This window comes from Pelodiscus sinensis, chromosome 6 (genome assembly GCF_049634645.1).
Source record: "Pelodiscus sinensis isolate JC-2024 chromosome 6, ASM4963464v1, whole genome shotgun sequence".
Taxonomy (NCBI): domain Eukaryota; kingdom Metazoa; phylum Chordata; order Testudines; family Trionychidae; genus Pelodiscus; species Pelodiscus sinensis.
In genome coordinates, this window is record NC_134716.1 from 119396409 (window position 1) to 119413857 (window position 17449).

Genomic DNA, 17449 nt, shown 5'->3' on the forward strand with positions numbered 1-17449 from the left:
TTAAAGTCAGTAAGGGAATTTCCTCTGACTTGAAAGGGGCTTGGATCAAACTCTCATTGAGGATCACTTCAAACATTTAGAAGTGAAAGAAAACAAAGTATCACTCAAATTAGAATGGAATGTTTCTGAAAAAGCCAAACATAACTACACTTTGAGTTGGCAACAGCACGAGCTAAGAAATTGCCCTGTATTTGGTTAAACACAACATGAATTCCAAAGCGTTATGCAAATATAACCAAGAGTGTTCATGTGCTTGGCAGGGTGGAGGGAGGGGAGGATGTCCATTCTCAAGAGAAAAAGTGTTTTGTGCCTCCCATTTACTTCTTTGCACTTCTGCATGAATGAGTATGGCTACTGCCAACAACTCCAGCCTATCCATTCTTTCTAAAGGTATACTTCCCTCCAAATACATACAAGAAAAAACAAAACAGACAACCTAATGGGGGGGGGGGGGTTTAGAATTTTAGCCCCCATCGACCATAATGAAGGTTGGAAGGTAGTAGGAGAGGGAGGAACAGTTTATGGTGGTGATATAACTACTTGTGGCTACATTTCCACAGGATCTCCTAAAAAGGCCTAAAATGTAACTTGGAAAATAGGAAAAAGACATCATTACAGTGGTGATCTTGGTGTCTAGATTCTGGGGTCCCCAGCTTGAAAGGTTTTCAAAAGTCAATGCTTTCAAAAAACTCAAAGCACTTTAGTCATTTCTACTGCTGAGGGCTAGTTACTCTAGGAATTCTTGGCTTGTTCTTCCCCCCCCCCCCCCCCCCCATACAATTACACACCGACAATATCTTGCTGTACAACTCATAAAGCAAGATCAAAATTACTGCTATCGTAGATCACTTTGTGCACTGATGAGATGCAGCCTTTGAGGGTCACATCTACACTTGGAGCTAGGTTACAATTCGCCGCTTGCATAGGCATACACTTACCAAGGTAGCACACTAAAAATAATAGCGTAGCCTTAGTAGCATAGCCTCAGCATCCAAGAACAAACCTGGCTGGTCCCTATGAATACATGTTTAGGGTGGCTAGCCCACCCTCCCATCTGTGCTATCACAGTTGCATTACCATTTTAGCATGTTAGCTCTCCTTAAGCCAGCACAAGTATATTTATAGAAGCTGGGAACCTAGCCATAGCTCCAAGCATACACAGCCATCCTAGTCAGGTGGTGAAGAGTTATAGGGGTTAACCAAATTGCAGGAGAACTGTAAAAGGTTCAAGATAAATGGTTATGGAAGATTTGCAGGGGTTATAGGAAGTGGCTCTTTATATTAAAAGCTAGTAATTCGAGGGTGTGCTGCCTCCTACTCAGTAATTCCTTCCCTTCGTTATATATCCATTGTTAGTGTAATGCCATGGAAGTGAATGGAGTTACTTTGAAATTACCTGCGTTTTTAAATCTGAATTTCACCTTGGAAAAAGTCATCAGTATCTACATTTCTGACACACCAGATTTGCCCAACTCCACCGACAACACACCTGTGCTTTGAGATGAAACACAGAACCACTAGTCAGAAATTAAAGCCATTCTCTTCTACATCTGTTTGTGATGGGTTAATTCTTTTTATTCCCCCCCCCCCCCATCATCCAGTTCAGCCACACAGCACAAAGAGGGGGTTTTGTGGAAAGAATATTGATTTAATTTCTTAACTGTGAAATAAAACACTGTAATGAATCAATCTACAAGCAATACTTGTCACCAAGCAACCTCTTTGCCATACACGGGATTTAGCATATCACCACACATCTAAGAGTTATTGTTTCCTTAAGAAAAAGTGATAAGAGCAGATTCTCCACCTCGTTGCCCCACTCCAATCAGTACAGTGTATCATTCTCATTCCTATTTTGTAAAAATGGGGGAGGAGGGTGGGAGTGAGGAAATTCATTAACACTTCTAATGCTATTTGTGCCTATTTGTTTTGGACAGTGAGGATTTACTGTTAGAGATTTCCTTCTTGTTTGTTTACTTGGTACAGTGTACTGGGGAGGAAACTGTAGATTTAAATTTAATCATATCCTGTAGCATATTTTTATAAGGAAAGATTTAAGTGACGATATGGCAGTTGGGCATGAAAAGGTCATTTGTCAAGGCTGATGAGCAGCTAATTTGCATCCCTCTCCAATTCCTTCTAGACATCTAAGACCCTTGTTGCTGTAGCATCCCAGTGCCTCACAATTTTTAACGTGTTTCCTCAACAGCAGCTGTCTGACAGTGGTTCCCAACCTTTCAGCATACAAACCTCTTATCTATTAAAATGTTATGGCTCCCCCAAACAATATAGCTGTTTTCCAACATTTCAAATGATTATCAAGTAATGGAATGTAAAATAGTTCGTGTTATCAAACAAATATAGCCGTATTGACAGATAATATTGACAGGGTGTTCACATTGAAGTGTAACAGCTTTGAGGTGCCATGTATTTTTATTGAATAAAATTTGGTTGGATCCACCAATCCATTTTTGCTAGTGGCCCAACTAAACCCTTCCCACCACTCTAATAGCTTTCAAACGTAACATGATCGTTTCAAAAGAGAAGATAATGGTAAAAAGTGACTGACCCATTTATAAGCCAACTCCAGAGTACCGTCACAGCCTGTCAGCTTCAGCATGGGCTGCAGGACATGAAGACTGCAGGGCATGGAGCTTCTCAGCTCCCATTGGCTGCTGTTGGCTGTTCACAGCCAATGGGAGCTCAGAAGCTCTGTGACTGCAGGCAAATAAATATCCCAGTAGGGGACAGCAGAGTCAGTAATATTTCTCAGGGTCACTTCGCAGCCCAGCAGGGCAAACCACTGGCATGCTGGGACTTGGTATCCATGTGGAGCGTCTGCAGACTTGAAGCCTGTCAGCTCCCAGTCCCTGCCTTTCACTATTCTGGGTCAAGGGAAGCTGTGGGAAGCAGCGGACATCACATCCCTCGGCCCATACTGCTTCCTCAGCTCCTACCCATTCTGTCCCCTGCCCATCCACGGAGGATACAATGAGGGGTCTCTCATGGCCAAAGGCAGCTCCTGCCCTGCCACAGAGCTCTGGGGGAGAAGGAGAAGAAAAGTAAGGATCAGGCCCACCGCGGGACTGGCGGGGTGGAGCGTAAACGGCAGCGCAGCTGGAAGATGGATGGTTGCAGACAGTGAGCCCTGGGTGAGAATCACCTGGCAAGAAGTCCTAGTCCTGTGATGGCCTGATCCTTACTTTTAAACTTTCTGCAGACCACCATGGACTACCATGTACCGCCATGGACTACCAGGGGTCCGTGGACCACAGGTTGGGAACCACTGATGTAGGAAAATAAAACTCTTTCTTCCCCCCCCCCCCCCCCCCCCCGATGGACAACCAAGCACAGAAGCAGCAGAGGCAACACATGGGGGTAGCAGCATGGGGAGTCACATGCCCTGTTCCAGATTTGTTTGTACACTGTTGAAGTTAGCTGTTCTCTCGCTCTCTCTCTGCTTCCCACAACTATTGGCAGGTGCAGGTTGTCTCTGGCTCAAGGTCATACAGCGACGTGGCTGAGGAAGGACACTGAATTCCCTGGACAGCTCCCTAACCTCTTGACTATCCTTCTTCTCTAAGGACCACTGTTGGGTTTTAAATGTTCTCATAAAACATTTTAAAACAAAGCAACAACAAAACAAAAAAAATCCTCAATCACACAACAAAAACAATGAGGTCAGCCCAGTTACCTGCTCAGGAATGTGGACTTCCAAACTCCTCAAATTCAGTAAAACTGTAAATTCATGCAGACGGATCCCTTTGTAAGACCTGGTACTCTCGCTGCGTTCAGGATCCTGGTTTGGGTGACTTAAGCTGTATTATTATTTAAAAAAAAAAAAGAGGCTGTCCATTTTTCCAGATTTCCATGAAATAAGGCAGACAGTAAGGCAAAGTAGAAAGTAGGACTGCTCAGGGCAAGCATTGAAAAACTATTAGGCTCCCAAAAATGATGATATTTAAGCCACTCATAGGATTCTGCTCAATAATGATCCAAAACAGAGTGGACTGACATGTTCACTTTCATAATCTGACTCAGATTTCACCTACAGAAAGTTGATTTTTCCTTTTTGGTGGCTTAGTTCTGTAGTTTCGATGTCAGAGTGTTGCTCTTTTAAGACTTCGGAAAGCATGTTCCATGCCTCACTTTAGATTTTGGATGCCACTTCAGATTCTTAAAGCTTGGGCTGAGCACTGTAGTTATTTTTAGAAATCTCACATTGGTACCTTCTTTGTACTTTGTCAAATCTGCTGTGAAAGTGTTCATAAAATGGACCTGTGTGGGGTCATCATCCAGGACTGCTTTCACATGAAATATGGCAGAATGTGGATAAAACAGAACAAGAAATACACAAGCCTTCCATAAGGAGTTCAGTCATAAATGTAATTAAATTATTCTTTACCAAGCATCATCCACATGGAAACATCCTCTGGATTGGTGGCCAAAGCATGAAGGGGCATATGAGCATCTAACATATTTGGCACAAATAGCTTCAATGCTGGCTAAAAAAGTGCCACATGTACTTCTGTTCAGTTTTAGGCAACACTGTAAATAAGAACCAGGCAACATTATCTCCTGTAAATTTAAACAAAATTGTTTGTCTTAGTGATTGACTGAACAAAAAGTGGGACAGAGTGGACTTTAGGCTTAAGACCAAGTAGGCTTTACAGTTTTACATGGTTTAGGGCTTTTTAGTGCAGTTATGTAACAAAAAATAAATTCCATTTAGATTAGCCGTTGCCACTCAAGAAAGAAATCTTGAAGTCAATATGGATAGTTCTCTGGAAACATCCTTTCAATGTGCAGTGTCACTCAAAAACAAAACAGACAGAATGTTAGGAACCATTAGGAAAGGGAGATAAGATTGAAAATATAATGCCTCTACATACATCCATGGTATGCTCACACTTTGACTACTGCATCAAGTTCTGGTTGCCCAATCTCAACTAAGATGTTTTAGAGTCAGAAAAGGTTCAACAAAGTGCATCAAAAAGGATTAGAGGTATCAAACAGCTTCCTTATGAGAAGAGATTAAGAAGATTGGGACTTTTTAGCTTCGAAAAGTGATGTCTAGAGGGTGATATCATAAACTTCTATCAAATCATGAATGGTGTGGAAAAAGTGAATATAGAAGTATTATTTACCACTTCACATTATATAAGAACCCATGGGGCAGCTGATAAAATTACTAGGCATCAGGGTTAAAAAAAAAAAAAATAAGGAAGTATTTCTTCACTCAGGGGCTGTGTCTACACTGCACCCCTTTTCTGGAAAAGGGATACAGATTAGACACTCTGGAATAGCAAAATCCGTGGGGGATTTAAAAATCCCCCGCGGTATTTGCATTAACATGGCTGCCGCTTTCAAGTAGGAATAAAAGATCCTCCAGGAAAGGGTTTATTTTCCGAAGAATCACGTCTAGACTGCCGCTTTTCTCCGGCTTATCCCCAAGCCGGAAAAAAGCGGCAGCCATGTTAATGCAAATACCACAGGGGATATTTAAATCCCCTGCTGATTTTGCTATTCCAAAGTGTCTAATCTGCATCCCTTTTCCGGAAAAGGGGTTCAGTGTAGACACAGCCAAGGCTGTGTCTAGACTACAGGGTTTTGGCAACAAAAGTGGACTTTTGTCAACAAAACTATACCTGCGTCTACACTACCGCTGAGTTCTGTTGACATAACATCGACAGAATTCAGCAGTTTTGTCGATGGTGGTAAACTTCATTCTATGAGGAATAACGCCTTTTGTCGACAGAGTTCTGTCAACAGAAGGCATTATTGCATCTACACTGTCCTTTGCGTCTATACTCTCATGTCAACAAGATGTAGTCTAGACTCTCTTTGTCAACAGAAGCTTTGTCAACAGTATCTGTTGACAAAGCCTCTGTCGACAAAAGGATATAGTTTAACTTACCCTCAGTCAAGCCATTGAACTATTAACCAGTGGATGTAGTGAAAACCAAAAGGTGGACTACATTAAAAGAGACATATAAACTCATGGAGAATCGGTCCATCATTGGCTATTAGCCAAGCTGGTCATTGATACAAGCCCATACTCTGGTTCTCTTTAAATCACTGACTGCCAGAAACTGGGACTGGGCAACATAAGATGGATTACTTGATAATTTTCCTGTTCTATTCATGCCTTCTGATGCATCTGGTACTAGACACTTCCAGATGTATTGGGCTAGATGGATCATTGGTGTGACTCATAGTTATGTTCTCATATAACCAGAGACACCTTTGAAGGGGTATGATCTCTGGAGTGCAGCTGCTTAGCTCTTTCTGAAAATATGGCCGGTCTAAAGAGTCTTAAGTTGTGTATTCCAACTGAATGTGTAAAAGACTCTGAAAGGTAAAGGGACTATGATAGAAATGCCTGTCAAAAACCAAGGCCTTTAAGGGCTACTCTTTCTATGACTCATACAAATAAGTTGATGAGGCTTAATGGCTAGACTGAGGGGCAGTTTGGGAAAGTAAATTCTTATACATGTAATTGAAGCTTTCACAGAAAAACCAAGTACATCAAAATGTCACTGTGCCTACAAAAACTGCATATATTTGGTTATCTGTTTCTCTCCCTGGTGACCTTTGCATATTGCTTATCTTCACAATATTGGTCAATGGCAGAGGCGTCATCTTCAAAAGAATTTGAACAGCAGCAAACTCAAAAAGTAATAGCAAAAAAAAGTATACATACCAGAAATGGGAAGCATGTTAAAACAACAAATGGGGCCACTGGATAATCGAGATGCTAAAGGAGAATTCAAGGATGAGGAGGTCACTGTGGATGAACTAAATGAACTCTTTGCACTGAATGAATTCATAGCGGAGGACATGAGACATATTCCCAAACCCGTGCCATTTTTTTTAGGACAAATCGGAGCAACTGTTCCAGATTGATGTGTCACTGGAGGAGGTTTTGGAATAAATTAATAAACGAAACTGTAATAGGTCACCAGGACCATATGACATTCACCCAGGACCATATGACATTCACCCAAAAGTTCTGAAAACTCAAATGTGAAATTGTAGAACTACCAACTATGGTTTGTAGGTTAGCATTTAAATAAGCTACTGTACCCATGTGATGCTAATTTTTTTTAAATAGCTCTAGAGGTGATTCTGGAAATTATAAGATGGCACATCTAACTTCATCTAATTTATCTGGAATTGGGTGACAGGGGAGGGATCATGTGAGGATTACCTGCTGTGATCCCTCCCTCTGGGGCATCTGGTATTGGCCACTGTCGGCAGACAGGGTACTGGGCCAGATGGACCTTTGATCTGACTCAGTATGGCCATTCTTACATTCTTATGTTCAGTGCCAAGCAAACTGGTTGAAACTAGAATAGAGAACACAAGTGTTAGACACATAGATTAACATAATATCTTGGGGAAATGCGAATATGGTTTTTGCAAAGGGAAACCATGTCTGACCAATCTACTAGAATTATTTGGGGAGTGGGGGTCAACAAATATGTGGACAAGGTGGATTTAATGGATATATTGTACTTAGAATTCCAGAAAGCTTTGACAAGGTCCCTCACTAAAGTAAGTTGTCACGGGATAAGAGGGATGGTCCTCTTATGGAATTATATCTAGTTAAAAAGGTAGGAAACAAAAGGTAGGAACAAATGGTCAGTTTTTGAAAGGGATTGGGGTAATTAATGGTGTAGCCCAAGGGTCCATACTGGAGCCAATCCTATACAATATATTCATAAATGATCTGGAGAAAGGGGTAAACAGTGAGGTGGCAATATTTGCAGATGTTACAAAACTGCTCAAGATAGTTAAGTTCAAAGCAGACTGTGAAGAACAGCAAAAACATTGCACAAAACTAGGGGAATGGGCAAAAAAAAATTCAGATGAATTTTAATGTCAATAAATGGAAAATAATGCATATTGGAAACCCAGATCCAACTATATGCATAACATGATGAGGACTGAATTAGCGGTTACTGCTCAAGAGAGATCTTGGATGGTTCTCTGAAAATATCCATTCAATGTGCAACAGTGGACAAAACAAATGTTGGGAATCATTAAGGCAGTGGTTCTCAACTCATTTCAGTCCACGGACCACCAGGCCAATCAAAAAATTTTCGTGGACCACCTCCATTTTGAGACATGATAAAAAAAAAGAGCAAACAATGAACATTTTGGTTTGAAATTTATTTCTTACTAACAGATTTTTGGATTCTCTTCTCATTGACGAGCTTTTCAGTGTTTGGAGCAGTACTTGATAATGAACAACAAATATCGCTTTCCACTGCAAGCCGATGCCTCTGTTTGGACTTAACGTTCAACACACACGAAAATCCAGTCTCACACATATAAGTTGATGCAAATGACAAAAGAAATCTGACCGCACGTGCTGACAGATTTGGGTAACTCCCGGTCATGCTGGCCCAAAATTTCTCTATGGTAAACTGCTGGTACACGTCTTGAGCTGCAAAATAATTTTTCAGATCCAAGAATTCCTCCTGCAGATCTTCTGGAACACTATTAACATCTGTTGTAAATGAATTCCTGATGAAAGATAATCCTTCCCTTGTCCTGTCCACCTCCGGAAAGTATGGTTGGAATTCGTCTCGTAGCTTCCGTAAATGATCAAGAATTTGCGTCCGAATGGCTTCCTTTTCCCCGAGCATGGCATCCACATATGGAAATTGAACCAAATTATTTCCTTTGATTCTTACAATCTGGAGTTCCAATTTGTAAAGAAAAGCCTTGATTATGCTTTGGTGAGAGAACAGATTTGCACCTTTTCCTTGTAGCTGAAGATTCTTCAAGATTCCAAAAATATCAACAAGATACGCAAGTTCTAAATTTGATTGCATCAGCAAATTTCAGAATTCGTCTTTCCCTTGAGCCTGGAGAAATAAATCCAACTCCTTTCTCAATTGAAAAACTCTGTTGAGTACGTTCCCTGCTGACAACCACTGTACAGAAGTGTAGAACAGCAACACATCAGTCAGAACTCATGTCCAGGCTAAATCTTTTGAACAGCCTGGTGTTCAGAGCCGATGATTTGATGTGATTCACCACTTTCACCAACCCTTTGAAAACAGTGTTCAGTAGATCAGACAACGTTTTTGATGCCAAAGCTACCCTATGAATGAAGCAATTAACTCCGGTTACCATTGGAGTGCACTGTTTCACCAGCGCTTGGAAGTCTGATCTTGAGCCCAGCGTGGCAGGTGCACCATCAGTGGTGATACCCACAAGATTTACCCAATCCAGACCACGTACTTGAAATAAATTGTTAACAATTTCCATCACATCTTGAGCCTGTGTGGTGGTGTCAAGAGTCCTACAAAAAAGAAACTCATCTTTGAAGTCTCCCTCAACCATGTATCGTGCGAACACCAATAGCTGAGCGCACAATGCAACGTCGGTCGATTCATCCAGTTGTATGTGAAACAATGGAGACTTCTTTATTTCATCCAAAACTTGTTCCCTGATGTTCTGTGATATCTCATTTATCCGTCTCGATACTGTGTCATTAGAGACAGATATATCATTCAGCTTCCTTACTGCTTCCTCACCAAGAACAAGCTGCACCATCTCTTTGGCACAGGGGAGCACAAGTTGCTCCACAATGTTATGAGGCTTCTCAGCCTGTGCAAGTTTGTATGCAACAATGTAAGAAGCACGCATTACATTGCTTGTCTTATTGTAGAATGCACTTGTTGAGTTGAGGCACTGCTGTTTGACCTGATAACCACTGCTCAAAATAATCTTCATCCTTTTGCAACAAGTCGGGGTGACACTTTTTGAGATGGAGTTTCAGCTTAGCCGGCTTCATTGAGTCATTCCCCAAGACTTTGAAACAATTAACACATTGCGGCAAATCCACACCTTCTTTTTCTTGACAAGTGAAGCCAAATTTGATGTAGTCCTCTGAATATACCACACCTGTAAAACAGCACATGTAGCACAGGACGAACGATACAGCAACCGCTCAGCATGACGGCAGCAGCTACACTGATGCTCAGAGCCTCAGATGGAAGTTACTGGCAACACAATGTGGTTGCGTCATAGGTGATGCTATGGATGACGCGCCGTGTGCTTATGAACACGGCGTAGAACAGCTTAACGGCCGCACCTGCTCACACCATGTGACTTTGGACAATGTTCCTGTGGACCACTGAAAAAGTCACCATGGACCACCAGTTGAGAACCACAGATCTAGGGTGACCAGATATCTTGATTTTATAGGGACAGTCTCAATATTTGCCTTTTACCTCCTACCCTTCATGATTTTTCACACCAGCTATCTGGTCACCCAAAAAACCCAACTAGACCCTAGTCATCTTCTCTCACAAGTGCCAGGGAAAGAATTAAGACAACCAAAAGTCTTAAACCTATTGTAATTAGCAAGACACTTGCAGAGTCAGGTAATTGTTTTTGAATCCCAGTGGGGGGACACGGAGCTCTTCATCCTCCCTGCATTAGGCAAGCTAATGATGAAAACAGTGGACCAAATTCAGGGAGAAATTTTGCCACCTGAGGCATGCTGAGCATACATGAAGATGAATCACAGCTCTCTTTCTGCATTTACATGATGATTGTCGCCACTTTCTTATCGGTCTGCAAAGTGCCATGCCATACCACACCTGTGCCATGGCACTACATAAATAAATGAACTAATGAATAAATAATAGCAATCAGCAAGAACAAACATGAAATTGACTAGCCTTTTTTCATTGCCTTGGCTGAATGAAATGCCAAAAGTAATCAAGCAGCATCAATTACTTTTTACTTTAAACAGTCTTTATTTCACTATTTTAAGGTGTTGTCTGCAACAGGGTTAAGGAAATATATTTGCTATAAAACAAGGGGGCGGGCTCTTTTTTTTTTCAAATGGAATCAGTGTGACCTCACCCTGTTCCTGTGGAAATCGATCATAGGCCTCCCAACGTTGAGCCTTTCGAAATCCCACCTTTGATTTTCACCCCTGCCCTGTCACTTTGGGAAATACAAAGGCTTATTGCCATCCCCATGCACGCGGGTGAATTTCACTAAATATCTTTTCAAGTTGTGTTGTTCCACTCACTCTGTTCCATTTGCTCATGTCTGTCCTTCCTTGAACTCCTGTATTGGCTCCCACCCTTCTTCACTGCAGATTCAAAGCTGTTCATACATCAACCTAAGTCCTCTTCCACCATATTTTTGACCCAAGTTTGCTGCCTCCCTGCTCCTCCCCCTCCCTGCGCCTTTCATGCACCTTTGTGGGTTTTTTCATGTCACCAACTGCATCACATATATCCTCCCGAGAGTTCACTCGATCTCTAGATTCAAGGAAGTATTCAAAAACTATATATGGTTGCAGGGTTTCATTGTCCAGTGTGTCCACCCCCACTCATCTATGTGCAATGTATTTGCAATATTTACCTTCTTTGGTGTTTTCAGCAAGAAAGAGCCACCATGGCACTAGTATTCTGGAGAATACTCTGGAAAGACATGTATATCAACCATAAATCAGCTGTTAGCCTTGTGTTTCAACTACTGGTTTAACCTCTCACATCTGGCACCCTTGGGACCTGACCGGAGCCGAACCAGAGAATTTGCCGATCCACAGGAAGTCAATATTGTCTAGTAGCACTACCAAGACTTCCACAGCTGACTGGGCTCTTAAAAGGTGTTTAGGGGAAAAATTAGAGCTAAACAACAGCACAGAGCATGGAGTTCCAGGACTGGTGGCTCTAAACTAACTTTATGGGATCACGGGAAACTTGGCCAAACTGGATAAGTGGACATCCAGTTAACTAAAATCGTGCTGGACCACAGATGTTGCCAGACCAGAACGGTTCAACCTGTACTACAATATCCTCCTCTCCAATCTGGATAAATGCCATCTTACACTGCTGATATCCATTCAAAGTGTCTCTGCAAAAATCCTTTACCTGCCTTGTCCCTTCAACCCTATCACCTCTGTCTTGGCCTGTAACCATTAGTTTGCACTTCACCAAAGCAAGAAATTCAAATGACTTCTCTTTACTTTGAAGGCCCTTTCCAACCCATCACCACCAGGCTGCTTATCTCCTCTGCAGTCTTCCCTCTTGAAAGTCTCCTTTGTGGTGACACCCCAGTAAAAACAGTCAACAATGGGTAGGGACCCAGTTTTTCAATACTGCTGTTTTTCAAACTGAACCATTATTGTTTCCTTGTGCTCTCTCTTGTATATATTCTGATGCTGCGATTGAAAGGTGCTTTGCACAACACGGTCCTGGCTTGGAGTCATGAGCATAATACAAAGTATAATGGCACCATATAAATGACAATAGTCCCCCTGAAGAACCAGCAGCTGTCTTGCACCTCTTGTTCCCTATCAGTTGCCAAATTGTAGCTTATCAGTTCCCAGCTAAAGAATGCTCTAGCAACCAGGTGCCATGTATTTGTAATGGGACGAATTCAGTCAGGGCCCTTAAAGACTGAACTCGGGTCAGAATGCTGTACTGCTTTCATAGCTCAACCCAGTTTTCCATCTCCACAATGGTCATCGAACATGGTTTCTATCCTGCAGTTCTGTAGGGGAAAAATTCACCCATCCATGTATGGCTGCATGGTCATACATCTGTTATATTATTCATCTTTAGGGATCAGGAAAGGGAAGTACCTACTTCCACTGTCATAATTCAGGAGTTAATGTAATACAAATGATCCAAGAAAGAGAGGGGGAAGGAATCTTTATATGAATATGAAATACAGCATTACAACTTCCCCAGAATTACTAGAAGTGGAAGTGAACCAAATTCTGCTTACCAAGACGTAAATCAGAAGCAACTCCCACTGAAGTTAGTGCAGTTACTTACATCAGTCTAAAACAGGTGCAAGTGAGAACTGAATGAGGCTTAATATTTCTGTAAGGGTTCTGTCATTTAAAGCTTTTCAGAGATGTAAGGGATGGGACTGAAGAGTTCAAATATGTCCCTTCTCTGATGCAGCTGTCAGGCACCTCTCCTCCCCCAAAAGAGACATTCCTTTCTTCCTATTTTAGGTTTTAGGGCTTGCTCTGTCAGTCACTCCCTACTACTTGCTACACACAATTTAATGGAACTTCCAAACATTTCCTGTGGAGTGAAAACAAACTTTCTGAACTAGACTTTGCTTCAGGGCATCTGATCTTGAAAGTTATATGTACTGTTAAAAATTGGCTTTCAAATCATGGAACTAAGCCTTTAGGGAGCTTTTTTTTTTTTTTTTTCCCCCAAAAAGAAGTTTCAGAGTTGTGGAGCCGCAAGCCAAAAGAAACAGTTGTACCGGCAAGTTTAAAAAAAAAAAAAAAAAAAAAAACACACCACCACAACCACACAGAATCCAAGAGAATGAGAGACATGCCGAGGTGCTTGCTAGGGGCTATCTAGCCCTCCCATGTGTCTCTGCCTCCCACAGTGTTCCACGCAGCTGATATGAAAATGAATACATGAGCTTCTTAGTCAATTGCTATATTTGGCATGATTATTCCCCTTGTCTCGCGGACCTTCTCATCCTTTGTCTGGTTGGATTCCCACCCTCTTCAATAATGACACCTCATAATACGATCTCTGTAGTGGCATGAATTATTTTTGAAGAGTACTTCAGAGACAAATAAGAAAAGCTACAAGATAGGATTGACTTTCTCCCCCTCTCCATGCTCTACAAACACCCTGACTTTCCTGGATGGGTCTTTTCTTTTCAGTCTACAAAGAGAAGAAAGAAAATGATAAAAAGTGATCAGCATTTTCTAGTGTAGGGTCTTCCCTCCCAGTCAAATGGGACCCAGACTTGAATCCCCCCCACTCTGCAGTATGGTAGCAATCCCTAGACACCTGTTTGTAGCCACCGGGCCACGAACACCAGTCCTATACCTTTTAGTCTAATAATACTAATGGACTCATTATTAATGGCACTATAGACAATAAATAGGTGTGCATAGTTCATTACAGGTAACTAATGAGAACACAGTTTCAGACTCAGGAAATAGTTCATTCTATTTCCAACCAAGCCAACTCATTTCAGACCCCAATTTCTTTTAGTTACACTGGATGACCAAAACTCGCGAATGGAGTCATAGTCGGGTCTTTTGTTGTTGTTGCCGAGGCACAAGGGACACATGCATTTGTAATACTCACTTTTACACATTTGTAAATCACAATGGAACACTACCTCCCTCCACAACATTGACCAGGAATCGCTGGGTGAAATTCTGAAGTGGAGAAATTCTCTTTCAGCCGGTTAAAGGGACACTGTCAAACTGAGGTTTGTGGAAAAAATGTGGTTTCCAAGAAGCAAACATGGGTAGAAATGCTTTAACTGATTCCTTTTAACATCAAGCATTTTAGTTCTAAAACTTCTATTGCATTATTACTAATTAATATATGAAAGAAGCACCCATTATTAGTATATGAAGGAAGCACCCAAAAACCTTCATCAGCTCTAGAACTGAATAGGGCTCGGTGCTGTACAAGCACAGGAAGAGAGACACCCTCCCGTGGAGAACTTCCAAAGGCAGGCTCTGATCATTGATCACACAAAGACACGCTAAGTTTCACACAGTTCTCCCATGGAAATCCATGTTTGTGCATATGCACATACATGTATCACGTACGTTTCTGAAAAGTCACAGAATTCAGTGGTTTGAATTGATTTAGGCAGCTCACGTCTCTTCCCAAAATGAGTATTTCAGGCCAAGTTGTACAGCTGAATTGTACTAATAGTTTTCATGTATCTACTACCCAGGCCTGCTCACAGGGAGGGCCAAGGGTGCAAAAGGGGCGATTGCACCTAAGGGACTCGGGGCTCCGACTGCCACTGCAGTAACAGCAGAAGTGGCTGGAGCCCCGGGTGCCTTGGATTGGCTGCCAGAACACGGCGCTGTATGCTCCATGGCACCACACCCCATCAGGCTCTGAGGGTTGAGAGAAGGGGGCACCAGCGCCGTGATTCAGGCAGTGTTGTGGGATGGCTGCCCTCTACTCCACCTCTTCTGCCCAAGGCTTTGCCCTTTAAAGGGCATGAAACTGGGCCCTCCACATACTTTGCCCCAGGACCTGTGGTGGCTGTCGGCCCTTCTGCTAGTGCCTTTCCTAAAGGGCAAGTATTATTCCTAGTGCACTGAAAAAGGAACCAATGCACAAAGAGAACACCGTGCCTGCCCCAGATCACAAAGCAAGTGGTAGATCTGGAAACAGAATCCGGTTCTCCTCACTGCTGGTTCTAGGATCTAATTAGGAGTTGTATATAGAAAAGGATATTTGTGCACCCCAAAGTGACAAGAGGTCCTAGCTTCAGTTCCACCTGTCGCATTACACTCACACTGTTACCTGGTCTGCATCATCGAATGACTGAACAAATGCTAATTTTGCCCTTGGCATTTTAAGCATGCATTTGGCTGCTTACCACTTACCTACGTATAGTACTTTTTGTTTTCAAAGCACTTTACATCCTCACTAGGACATTGGCAAGCAATTATTAGCATTGTCCTTATTTTGGGGGATGGAGAAACTAAGGCGGAGAAACGAAGTATAGACATTTGCTCCATCACAGCTACTTATCCAACAAAAACTCCCAAGTCTAATAGATCTGAAAACAGAAAGTGCCTCGGAAAGTCAATGCAGAGTTTCCTTCCATTTGTAATGTAAACTTCCACCATAGCCAACACAGTTAAAAGGTTTTTATGGCACATAGCATAAGATTTTGGTCATTAGTTATTCCTTTCATCTCTGCTGGGCTTGTTCCTGAGAACATACTACATTGCTGCCTTTTATTGGATAAACAACTCTTAGGACAGCATCAGATTTCAATAAAGATCATAAAACACATTTATGGAGCACGGCTGTATTTCAGACAAAATCCTGACCAACCCGGATTTCCTTACTGCAACAGTAAGTTCATACGGGTAATCAACAAATTATCAGCCCTCCTCCTCCCCCTCCCAATCCAGGCCTCTCTCAGACTGAGACACCTTGCACAGATCTTTATTCAATACCTAGCATTGAGGAACTGGACCGTTGAAGGCACAGGCTTTGGGACACAGCATACATGGAGTGTTTCCCCTCCTTGTAAATCTTTCAAATCAGATCCAGATGGCACTTCAGCAGACTCTTGAAAAGGGCTGACAAAATACATAGGAGTTACTGCTTATGGCTAAAATGTACTCTCAATCAGAGTGATGGGCACTGTTTAAGCCCTCAAAATTGGACTTAAGTGGGAATCAAGTTGTACTAGGCCTTGTGCTGGTCATCTGAAGAGGGTTGAATTTTATGCTAGGTAAAGACAGGAGGGATTTTCTGCAAGTGGTTTTTAAGGAGGAATTTGAAAGGAATGAGAGGGCTCGTGGCATGATAGAAAGCATGAAGGCCATTGGAGAAGGAGACTAGGAAAAGAACAGGATGAGGACTGGGAAGAACATTACCTAGCATAATGAGGTCATGGGCTAAGACGGGGTGAAGGTGCAGGCAGGGAATGAAAAAAGAAAAAGGTGATGGCAAGATTTCAAAGTTATTAGGTGAAGTGAGTTGGGAATCTAAGTCCAATTCCAAGTGCACAGATGAAGTGAAAGAGGGGCTAAAACATGGGTTAGTGGACAGTTTGAAATAAAATATTGCTAAATTGTACCAATATACAAAGGGAACTCTTCTACCTAGTGCTTGTTCAACTATAATTGTTAACAACATTTATTGCAAATGTCACCCTTTTCACAATCATGATTGTTCACATCAAAAGATAAGTACCAGGCACTTACAGCCCACTGTATTAGCCTCAGTTAGCCTGGACACTTTAATTGACAGAGTGTTTTTTCCCCTCCTCCTGCTTTCTCCTCTTTCTGCTTTATATTTCAAACTCTGGGCCTCTTAATCCACTTCTTCAGATGACAAATATGGAACATGCCCACGAAAGCTCATGATACTATTTATATATTTCTGTTAGTCTCCAGAATGCTACAGGACCATTGTTGTTTAAGTTCTTTTAATTACAGACTAACACAAATTATCGATCAGTAGGAATATAAAACTTCCTTCATCCCAAATCAGTCTTGGAAGGATTCACATATTTATTTGTGCCTTGTATTTTAACAGAACGTATCTTCAAATAATTTTCTTCTCCACAGAAAACAACTGATTGCAGGGGAAAAACATTTAATAATATTTCAGAAGGCTAAAGAAAAGGTGGCACTGGTTAGAGGCGGCAATGGTTATATTTTATTATTTAACAAGACATTTTTGTTCTCTCCTTTAAAATTTAACTTATAAAAGTAGGGAATATAAGCAGAAGTATGTCACATCAAGCATGTCAAAGAAGGGTTAATAACAGTTGATTTTTGTAGTCACCAACACGTCTTCTGGTTTAGATTAAATTTAAAACATACCAAGTCGGAAAACTTTGCATCTCCAACAAAACATTTTTATCCTAGCTAAATAAACTAAAAAAACCTTCATCTATAATGTGTATTATCTTTAAG